Source organism: Cupressus sempervirens, chromosome 5 (assembly GCF_028749045.1).
Source record: "Cupressus sempervirens isolate cs-2001-9-10 chromosome 5, ASM2874904v1, whole genome shotgun sequence".
NCBI lineage: Eukaryota > Viridiplantae > Streptophyta > Pinopsida > Cupressales > Cupressaceae > Cupressus > Cupressus sempervirens.
In genome coordinates, this window is record NC_143122.1 from 1,021,654,021 (window position 1) to 1,021,666,316 (window position 12,296).

Sequence of the window (12,296 nt, forward strand, 5' to 3'; positions counted from 1 at the left end):
CCAGTGGTTATAGGAATATAGCCACATCAAAACAATTAGAAACCAGAACTACATATTGTTTAGTGTGAGTAGTTCAAGGGTCTTAATCCCGTGTATACGGGTATGTAGGTAGCCTGGTAGGTGAAGTATGCCTCCAATGTGTAGACATCTTGGACATAGTTAGGTAGCCTTAGACATAATAAGGTAGCATGGATCATCACAATGTGGTATGCACTTTCTCTAGCCTTACCTCATGGATGTAATAGTTCAAAAGCTTTCTACCAAGTTGAATGAAGTCTAGAATCAATTGTAATGTTTTATTATTTAAAATCAATGCCAATATTTATATTATATAATTCATTTGATTTGTTTAGATTCCATCTATACAAAAGATATAGTAATATTTAATTATTTAATTATTATCACTTATATACAACATACTACTAATGCTTTTATGTTTATATTTGTTATACTTTTATAGCCTAAATATTTGCTTATGAAGAAAGTCCATGCCTAACAATATGGACCCAAGACAAAATAAGGCAACAATTGCTAGATTGTGGTCTCATTTGAAAAGAAACGGTGATGGAAAATGTTATTGTCCTTACAAAAAATGCAATGGCTTAAAGAATCAAAGAATTCTAATCACAACAGTTGAGAGACATTGTAGGCAACACGATCACATTGAAGGGGAAGAGGATTATCATCCTTTGGTGAATGTGAATTTTGAACCGGTGGAACATGGAGGTGTAAATATCAAAGAAAAAGGTAATGCTCCCATGGAAGAAGATGATCATGAGGCAACAAACACAATTAAAGATATTGATATTGGTACAGCTGATAATGTGCTAGAGAACATGATTGAAGAAGATGTTACTGGCACAACTAATGAAGATGATGAAGTATTATTTGTTAGATTTTTTGTATAAAAGTGTTATTAGTCTCGTTAATATATTTTTGCATGATGAATATCTTCTAGGTGGTTGTCATCTAAAGAAAATGATAAAAAAGACATAAAGCAATGGAAGAGAAAAATGCTTCATCTTTTGTGTGAGATGCAAAAGTGTCTACCTTCAACTTTTTTCAATGCACAAGAACACTACCTCATACATCTAGTTAAGGAGATCAAATTGTGTGGACTTATACTGACTAGGTTAATGTGGATGGTTGAGAGTCAGTTAAATTTTTTGAATGGCTTGGTTTGACAGAGAACATGTCCTAAGGGTTCCATGGTCAAGGGATATATGGGGTACCATACCATGGTTTACATAAGTAAATATCTTCCCAAGTTTGCATCAAAGATTCATGTAGATCACATTTGGGATCCCAACTCCATTAACAAATTCAAAGGGGAGTACTTGATGGGGAAAGGTAGATTGAGGAAAGTGAGAGATAATTATAAGATGTTACTCTAAGTTGTTTCTAACTAGTCTATTTATTTTATACAATTTTTTGTGAGTGGGATGCACTTCATTTGTATAATGCAAACAATCAAGTCATTGGATGCTACTATGGATTGAATGATCTCAACAAATTGGTCACTCATTAACATGGGAAGGTGTTGCTTCATTGGTTAAAGAAGCTCATCATAATGGAGATCCCAATGTTACACCAATGGTTTAAGAGGTGGAAAGGTATGTATAAGTTAATATATCATGACCCATTTGATTAATATCAACTCAAGGATGGAAGCACCATAGAGCAATGTACTACATTGGTAGTAAATTTTACATAAAAAAGGTGGACAAGACTAAGAGAACTTGTGATTCTGGGATAACTGCATGTTCAAGGTCATCAATATTTTGTCTAGAAATGACATGCACCCTCAACAATCTAAAAATAGATACTATGGAATTTTGGACAATATAATTGAGTATGAATTTAATTCCTTCAAAGAAGTTCTATTTGGTGTCAAATGGTATAGGTCATGACTGAATCAAAATGATCTTGATAGAACTATTATTGAACATGATAATGGATTTACAATGATTAATATAAGGTATTTTGAGCCAATTGGAAATGAGCCCTATGTTCTTCCAAGCCAATGTGAGCAACTATTTTACTTTGGCATTCCACATAAACTGGGTTGGTCATTTTTCGTTAGACATGAAAGACCAGTAAAGTATAATGTGATTGAAGAAGAAGATGAAGGAGGAGATGATGATGATGATGGTGAAGATGAAGGAGGAGATGATGATGATGATGATGGAAAAGATGAAGAAGGAGATGATGATGATGATGGTGATGGCATTGATGGTGGTGGTGGTGGTGTTGGTGTTGGTGGTGGCGACGAAGATGATGATGGTGGTGATGGTGATGGTGATGATGATGACAATGACGATGATGATGGTCATAGTGACGATCATGATGTTGATGACTGTAATATCCTATTTTATTGTCATTTCAAGTTGCTCTTAGTTTCCTAATTTAAGATTTTATAAACCTTTAAGTTCGTGTCTCCACTTGCAAATTAATATTTATTCCCAAGAGTTTCCAAATCTTTGATAATATATACACATCTAGAGAAAGATAACTTCATGTAATTAGGAAAGATATTAGTTTGTATTATTCCTTATTATGGGTTTATGCCTTTTCTCCCTTATTAACAATATCCACTTATAATAATATCTTTTAATGATACCCTCTTAGATTCCTCTTATTTGTGAAAGTGATGTTTTATGCTTAACTTCATACTTCCTTTGGTCCCTTCAAAAGCATTGATATCTTTTATCAAAGCCGATGTGGAACTTTTTCTAAATATTTGTATCTCCCTCTACCTAACTCAATGTATGCTTGTAATGTCCCATGATCCACATCCTTCAGTGCTTTCCTAAAACTTTCTCATTTGGTATGATCTTTAAATTGTGCTCCCCATCATGATTCCTAAATGACCTTCATACTATCCAAAGTGGCTGGTCCTATGCACTATTGACCACTGATTGTTATTGCTTTATATTCCTTCAATGCCTCATACTTTCTGTCCTCTTTTCTCGACCCTGTCCTTACCCTTATAAATACATTTTGACCCATCTTGGAGGGGTGTGAGTGAAATGATGTGGTCACATTTGTTTTTATTATTTGTTGTTATGTATTGTGAAGGGTCGTGGTTAATGTGTGTATTGAATATGGGTAAATATAATTTATAAGAGTTATATTGAAAAGTATTTGTAGTTTAAATAATTGATATATTTTTTATAAAATATTAGATATATAATTATAAGGGAGAAATGATCAATATTAAATCAATCTGGCTATTACAATTAAATCAATTTACAATCAATATTAAATGATATTAGTTTTAAGATCTAAATATGTATATATATTACATAAATAATGTATTTAACCAAATATGTTTATATTTATGTAAGTATGAATAATATAAATAATTAAATAGAATTATTATTATGAATAATTATAAATTATATTATTATGAATAATATAATTAAATAAATAAATCATAAGTATTTATCTATATAGTTTATCAATATTATTTCTTTTGTGAATAATCGATAATAATATATGAATTATTATTATATTTTATCCAATTATAGGATTCTTTTTAGGAGGGGTCATGACAACGGTGGTCATTCTAATGATTTGGATTATGATGGCCATAATGATGATGTTCATGATGATGAGATGGATGAAGACGATGATCAATAACACAATCAATGGAAATGTGCTAGGTGTTGAGTACTTATAATATGTTTTTTTATAGAGGTAACCAATTGAAAAATATTAAATGTTATGTTTTTTGTAATGTATGCATATTGTTCATGTTATGTTCTATGCATAATTTGTAGCATAAGTATCATGTAATTTGTAACTAACTTAAGACAAATGATTTACATATGTAGGAAACTATACCCCTTTAATGAGGATTGTAAAAAGTGACACGGATTGGGAGGTATATGTTTATTACATGTTTTCTTTCTCTTTACTTTCAACATTAACTTTGGGAAAACTTTATCAATATTAGCCTCATTTTATATCTTGATATTTCATTCCTTCAATTATATCTCTCATTTGATGTGCTCTAGGTACCACCAAATAGGTATCTATCATATTTTTCTTTCTCAAGTGAGGGAAATGCGGGAATAAAAGAGGACATTGAGACATGTAGTAGGTCTACGAAAGAGAGATGAACTAGAGGGCAAAAGATTAGAAGAAAATTCAATAAATGCATGCAATTTTTCCTTGCTCAAGGGGGGTCATGTTCTTATGATGATGAGACAAAGGGTGACATCAACATTACTATGAGGTACACACATCTTAAGAAAGAATGGGTACCCAAGGAATTACCTCCAATTAACATTGATTTTTGAGTTAACAAGAGGATATATCACATAGCTCCATCATCATTACATGGTTTGGGCCTATTTTCCATGGATGGCATAAAGGTCAGTTACATAAAGGTTTTTGAATTGATGGAGTATGTAGGACCTTGTTAAAATTACAAAAACTAGATACAAAAAATTTAATATAAAAAAAGTATGTGTAGGTATGCATTGTCAACAAATTATCTACAATGGAAAGAAAATGATCAAAGTAAAAGACTTGTTGTGTACCTTGATAGAAGGCCAAAAGTAATAGGGAACATTGTAGTTTTTATAAATAGTACAAGTCTTGGGTCAACTTATAAGAAACCCAATTACATTTTCAAGGTGTGTGAGAGAAATCATGTTTTTGTATGTGCGATAAAATCAATGAGTTTAGGGGAAAGTTGCTAATGGATTACAATTTGAATTGCATAGATACAAAGAAAGTTACTATCATGGGACTTGTAAGTACTATATATTTAAAATTTTAACTAATTACTTCCAATTAGAACTCTAATATAAAATATACCATTTTAATAATAAGTTTTTTTGCTAAGTGGATTATTCTTGATTATGCTAATGTTTTTATATATATTCTTTGTCACAGGACAGCATTTGAGCCATCAGATGATAGAGGTAGGGATGTTTCTCCCACCCCTTCTCTAGCATAGATAAACCTTCTATATAAAAATTAATGAAATTTTAATTTTACAAAATGTCAAATTATTGTGTTACTTTCGTGAAGGTTTTGGACTTGTTTTGATTGTTTTACTAATATTTTTTATCACAATTTGATTCATAGGGAAAGGGAAAGGGAAAGGAACAAATTGCACAATAGCAATTACTTGCTAATATGGCAGCCATTGTATTATGTGATGATGACATTGCATATAGCAGTGACCTTGTTATCCTGTGTAAAAAGACCCTAAAGAATGTCAATCTACAAATTCTTGGGCTTGTGATGGATCCAAATCCAATAGAAGAAAAAGAGGCCACAAGAAATGAATTGTGTCGTAGAGCATGCTATCTAGAAGTAAGTAACAATGAGTCTTTTTCTAGGACAAGAGTTCAATAAAGCTTTATGTTTTATACTAATCTATGGATCATGAACCACAATATGTATCTTTTGTTACAGAATTTTTTGAGACCACACTAAGTTCTTTCACCTGACGAGGGTACCAGTGTACGTCCTATAGGTATGTGATTTCAATTCTCAATCATTGAAAGGGACATTATTTTCTTCATGATTATTATTGATAGTTTTATATTACTATTGTCATGTTCACTCTTCTCCTTTACTTAACCACTTGTATTCATTTTTTGATACTTAAGATAATTGTTGTATGTGGAAAACTCATATATCTTTTCTAATTATAATTGTTGAACCTTTATGATGATATAGTCTTAAATGTATATCCTCTTGACCAATTCCATTTCCATGAGCTTGTGATGATATGATTATGATATCTATGTTGTACATAACAGTGGGTCATTGGTCATATGGTTTATTGCTGAAAGTTTCTTTTATACTGTCTATTGGCTTTCAAGTGACTCAGCATATTGTTTATAAAGTTTCTCTTTCTCTCATTTAATGCATAGTACCCAATGGTGTCTTCTCTTCATTTCTTCTACTCTACATTTCTTGGTTAATGAATAATGAGACTCTTTAAATATAATCACATTGTATATATACATATCACTCCTGATTTATGTGCTCTTTAATGTTGATTGTTCACTCTGCTAGATTGTTATTAATGTTGGTGGTTTCCATCTTGACTTGCCTTGTCTTATGTGTCTCTCCTTCATTTTCTATCTCCAATAGTAGTGAACTATATTTTTTGACAAATGGATCTTATTTTTATGTCTACAACTATAGATGATGTTTCTTCTTGGTTACTGTGAGGCACATATCACTCTATATCGCAATTTTCAATCCACTCTTTAGTGAATCAGTTTGTCCTTCAAGTTCAATTATGATTACTGTATTCATACTTATTTGTAATGCTCAAATGCCAAGTAATGTATATGTTGGTCTTTATATAAATTTTCCTAATAAGCATACTTTTGATATCAACAACAACTTCTAATAATCACCCGAATTCTTTTGACATCTGTAATGTCCCCTCTTTAGTTTGACATGACATTGATCATGGATTTTGCCTATTCCAGACTCTCGTAGGCAAATGGTGTGGAGAGAGAGTCAATTCTGCGGATCAGATGGTCATATCTTGCTCTTGAAGAAGTGTTAAGAGGTTATATTTTATTATTATGTGTTATTGGGGCCTACATGTTATAATTTTAAGTTGAGTTGCACTTTTTATTTTATAAAATTACTTTATTATAAAAAGTGCATTATAATGAGATTTTATAAAGGATGTTTCTAGAAGTTCTAGAAAAAGTGCATTATAAAGAGATTTTATAAAGGATGTTTCTAGAAGTTCTAGCAACTTCTTAGAAAAGTGAATAAATAGAGGGTTGGGCCTCTCATTTTGGACATGCTGGGATTTGAGATTTCTTCTACTTCTTCCATTGTGGAGAAAATTTGTAGTCTCTTGGGTCTGCAAATATTATTCGATCTTTGGGAACGAATCACTCCCCTAAATTGGCATAACTGAGGTAGTGAAATATCTACTGAAGGGTTGCATAATTGGAGTTGGTATTCAGCCATCTCATTGGTACTTCATCGAGAATCCATTGTAGGGTTTGTCCATGGTTGGGATAAGGGCTTGAATTCATCATAGCATTGGTGGATCAATTTTGGCAAGGGTTTGAAGACATAATTGGCACATTTTCAAAATTGCAACTCCAGGGTTTGGAATCAAATATTTTCTCATATCTTCTCAACCTTTTGGGGAACTATGCTATGCTTTTGGGAGGGCACAATATGACCCTAGGTGACCCCAATTAGGGCATTTTTGTCAGCAGTAAAAATACAAAAAAATTAGATATTGAAATCGCAGTCTCCCAGCTACCTGGTACAGCCAACACAGGGTTGCAGATTTGTCACAGTTGGAGGGGGTTTGAGTAGATTTGGGGTGTCGACTTCATCAGCCGTCATCAGCAAATTAAGGCAGCGATCCAGGTTCTTTTACATTGCAATTGAGTTGATAGTTGATGGCAAAAAATGTAAAAGTTGCATTGTATTCACTGCTGTAACAGTCATATATATATTCCAGTCATATATATTCCAATCTGAACAGTGATATCATAGCATTGTATTGTCTTATCAAGGGTTTGGTAGATTACAATCAAAATTGCATAGTTAGACAGTTTATTAATATCTTTTATTTGATTCAGTCAATTTGTGTGTTCAGATCAGTCCTTTGTTGTAATCAAATTAGGACTGCATTAATGAGGGTTACATATGGTCTTCCATCTATAATCATATGCATTTGCACCACATTCCATAAATGTCAGTAATAGCAAGCTGAAATTTGCCATAATCTGAATATTGTTATTGGTACTGTTATTGTTCATTGGCATTGTACTTTGTGCACAACAATTAGCCTTATTCGCAGCTCTATTCAGTTACATGCCAAGTGTTTGACAAATTGTCTCAGTCCAGTTTGAGGGTTTTAGTGGCCTTAATAGTTAAAGGTCATTACAACATCAATGAAAATATTTCCATCAACTTCCTTATCGGATTGTGATTATTTCCATTTGCATATATTAATTTTCATATTAGAAATAGGATATTTTTTGTTCAAGTTTCATTAATTGCTTTATTTTCATCCAATTAGCATAAAAGAAAGGGAAGTTGAAGTAATTGTCCCTATTTCCTAACACAGCTAAATAGAGGATGTTACAAGAAGGGATTTCAATCTTCCTTCATCTCTTATTATTTATTAAGTCTATTCAAAAAGAATACAACTACTTTAAAAGAAAAAAGAATGTATTTCATCATGGTGAATATTGTAGTAAATATAATTAATAAATATTTTGGTAGCAAACTTGGTTATGTTTTTAGTTCCTATTTTGCTAGATTTGGTTGTGTACTAGTCATTTTCTAATGATGGGTAATTTGGTTGATTGTTTGGACTTCATCTAGAAGTGTCAGTCTTACAAATAACAATTTGAAAACAAGGTTAGGAATATATTTAATACTATTTATATAACTAAATCATTGTTCTCTTTATTTTTTGTATGACGATCATTGGTCATATGGTTTAATTGAGATATGAGCTTGTCATATGGTGTTGTACATATGCAATTATCTTTCAAATATTTCTTATTGTGATATGATGATCTACTGCTCCTGATATATTGCTATAGGACTAGTTCTGCTTATAGTGGTATAATGTTTACCCTTGACTTGATAATATTTATTTGGAACAACTCATGGGTGGAGAGTTTCTCCTAATAGCAATGGCATTGTTATTTTTTAGGTGATGATGATTTCCATACACCTACTTCCATGAGGCCAGCCAACACTCTAAGATTGTCAATTATAGGATCGACAACAAGGAGCATGCAAACATCCACACCTACTATAACTAGAGATGGTAAATCCTTGTTTTGCTACATTTTGTTATGTGCTAAATATGATCATATTTGTATTTTCTTGTTCATTTGAATATATTATGACATTGATTAACTTTGTTATGTGACAGCTAGACCTTTTGATGCTGATGATAGATTGATACCAGTAATACTGATAATTTACTCGCCTTTCTTGGAGCAACCCATGTTACTTGTACTGGATCATTGGTGGCATCAATGTTGATGGCCAAGAAAGATATGAATCCCTTAAAATTGCCTAAGCTTCTAGGTACTTTAAAATTGTAATTAGTTAGAGTGTAATTGTAGTTTACTTATTCATAACTCATTTTTGACTAATGATGTGGTGATAATTTTATAGTAAATGATCTTTTTTATGAAACTTTTTATGATTTAACATTGAAGATATTTCGGCCCACATTATGTAAAAGGTATGTAGCTTGATATAAGTGGTTGTTACATTTTTTTGTTTATCCTTGAAATAATTTTTTTATCTAACAATTTTGTTTTTCTTTAAAAGCTTGACTGACCAAGCCCTTGAATTAAAAGATCTATCGGATACAATTGTTCAATTGTGTGTTGTCTTTGATGTTACACAAATGTTATATCAGTTATCAATCAGAGTCTACCGAGCTCAGATGGTTAGCAAGGCAAGAGACAAAGTCTACCAAGCTTAGAAGGTTTGTAAAGAAGGTTTGCAATGTCTACCGAGCATTCTTAGACTTTACCTTGCATAGACAATTATTATCGAGCTTTCAAGGTTAGCAAAGGAAATTTAGTCGTTACCAAGATCACTCGATCATCAAGAGAAAATAATGTAGGAAATAGTTCTAGCCAAGCTTTCATGGACAATGAAGGAAATTTAGTTCTTAGTGAGTTAACTTGGCAGCCAAAGGATTTTGTAGCTTTTGCAGTGTTAACCGAGCTAAGGCAGTTAACTAAAGAAATTATTTCTGGAAGCAGTATCTACCAACCAAGGTTGGCCAATAAAGGATTTCATTGTTTGTGAAATAAAAGATTATTTTTTCAATATAATACATGTAGCCAACTGATGTATGGTTTATTGGTAAATGTAACATGTGGATGAGCCAACTTGATAATCTAAATGGTATATATATGAGGTCAAGCTACGAATTCTAAGTGTGTGATGGATTTGATGTAATGTGAATAAGAAGAAGGATTGATTATTGTGAGAGCGAATTTTGAAGGATGATCAGAGATCATTGAGGAGTAGCAAAGTTATATTTGATTGAGAAGGATCTAATAGTGTAGAATAGAGATCTTTAATTAGCAAATTTAGTTGCATCTTATTTAGGTCAATTCATTGTTACTTTCTAACCATTGTAGTAGTGATTTCAAATCTCTTAACAGAGTTGGTTTAACAGCCATTTTGTAAATCCTCTAACAAGGTGACAGTTTAGTTGAATTGTTCTAAAGACCTCTAGTAAGGCCACTCCTAACAGGATGATTAAATCCTCTAACAGGGTCACACCTAACATTGTGTATTGTAACCTTTAATAGAGTTGGCTCCTAACAGGGCTCACTTCAGAAGAGTGAAAATTGATAGCTAGTTACTTGGTCATTTTTCCCATATTGGGTTTCCACGTTAAATCTGGTGTCTCTTGTGTTCATTTTATTTTCTTTTCCATGCATGTTAATAATTATGAATGCTTGAAGATTACTAACAAGTAAATTTACCGAGTTACAATATTTTTATAGTGTTTACCGAGTATCAGCAGTAACTAGTTATTTAAGACATCTAAGGGATCTTTGGATTTGTTTTTGTGATAACTGATTCACCCCCCCTCTCAGTTACTCCATCTATAATTCCAATAATTGGTATCAGAGCTTTTGGTGCTTGCAGGAAAAGATTTTAAGGATCTAAGCCAAAGGTTAGGATGTCTTATAAGAGGGAAATTCTAATACTTAACAGGGATAACTTCTCAACATGGCAAGGGTTGATGAGATTTCATCTAGCTTCTATTGGTGATATAGGACTGAAGTACATTGATGAAAAATATGGAGAGCCTACTGGTACATTATTTATCAATGATATTGCTAAAAAGAAGACTCACAACAACATGATGATAGATATAGCATCTACTCTAAGTTATGAAGAATTTGATGATATCAAGGATTGCAAAACTGCCTTTGAAATGTGGAACAAGTTGAAAGAGATCTATGGAGGAGATGTTAATGTGAGAAGAGCCAAAGTAGAAAGTTTGAGAGGACAATTTGATCAAATGAGGATGAGAGAGGATGAAAACATTGTAAAATATGTTGAAAGAGTTAAAGCATGTGTTAGTGCAATCAAAGCTTCTGAAGGAGATATCAAGGAGGGAACAGTTATAAGTAAAGTTCTTAGAACTCTACTTCTTATTTATGCAATCAAAGTCTCTGCACTTCAAGAAAGAAGATGTGAAGCAAATCATAAGATAAATTTAGAGGCCATAGTTGGAAGATTGACTACATTTGAGCTAGACAACTATGATAATTGTGTTCTAGCTGCCAAGAACATTGAATCAGCATTTGAAGCCAAGGTTTCACTCAAAGAAAAAGGCAAGAAGATAAAGGATCCTCAATCAGATGGTGATGAAGAATTAGAATAGAGTTCAGACAGTGATCTTGAAGTGGTTGAAGCTCTGCTAGCAAGGAAATATTCAAGAGGCAACGGGAAATAAAAAGGTAAGGTTCCTCTAATCTATTTTCCTTATGAAGAAATCAGACATATTGCTACTAGGTGCCCAAATAAGTAGAACAAGGATGAGAAGAAAGGTCACAAGTGCAATGGCAAGAAAGACTTCAAATAATTCAAGGATAAAGGTAAGAAAACATGTTTCATGGCTAAAGGTTCTAATAATTTTGATGATGAAGAAGATGATGAAATTGTTTACATTGTTGTAAAAGATGAGTCTGGTAATGATGAAGAAATGGTGCTCATTTCTCATGTGAGAAAAAATGATACATGGATTATAGATAGTGGTTGTTCTCATCACATGACTAGTGATAAAACTAAGTTTGAACATTTTGAAGACTATGATGGTGGTAGTGTAAGATTTGGTAACAATGAACCTTGTTGTATAAAAAGAAAAGGAAGAATCTCACTGACCAAGGAACTTGTATGTGATAATGCATACTGGGTAGAAGGACTAAAGCACAATCTACTGAGTGTGGCACAACTACTCAATAATGGATTCAAATTAGAATTCATGCATGGAAAAGCAAGGCTGTTGGATGACAAAGGAAAACTGATTGGATCAGACACTCAAACAAAAGGTAACTTGTTTTATCTTGAACTTGGTGAATGTTCATGTTTTATTGCTCAAGTTGAAGAAAGTTGATTATGGTATAGGAGGTTATGTCATGTAAACTTTGACAACTTGTTAAAAATAAGTAAATTTAGAAAAGTAAGAGGTATTCCTAACATCAAGAAACCTGAGGTTGGTCTATGCAAGAATTGTCAAATTGGCAAGATGGGAAAAACAAGTTTTAAAAGCAAGA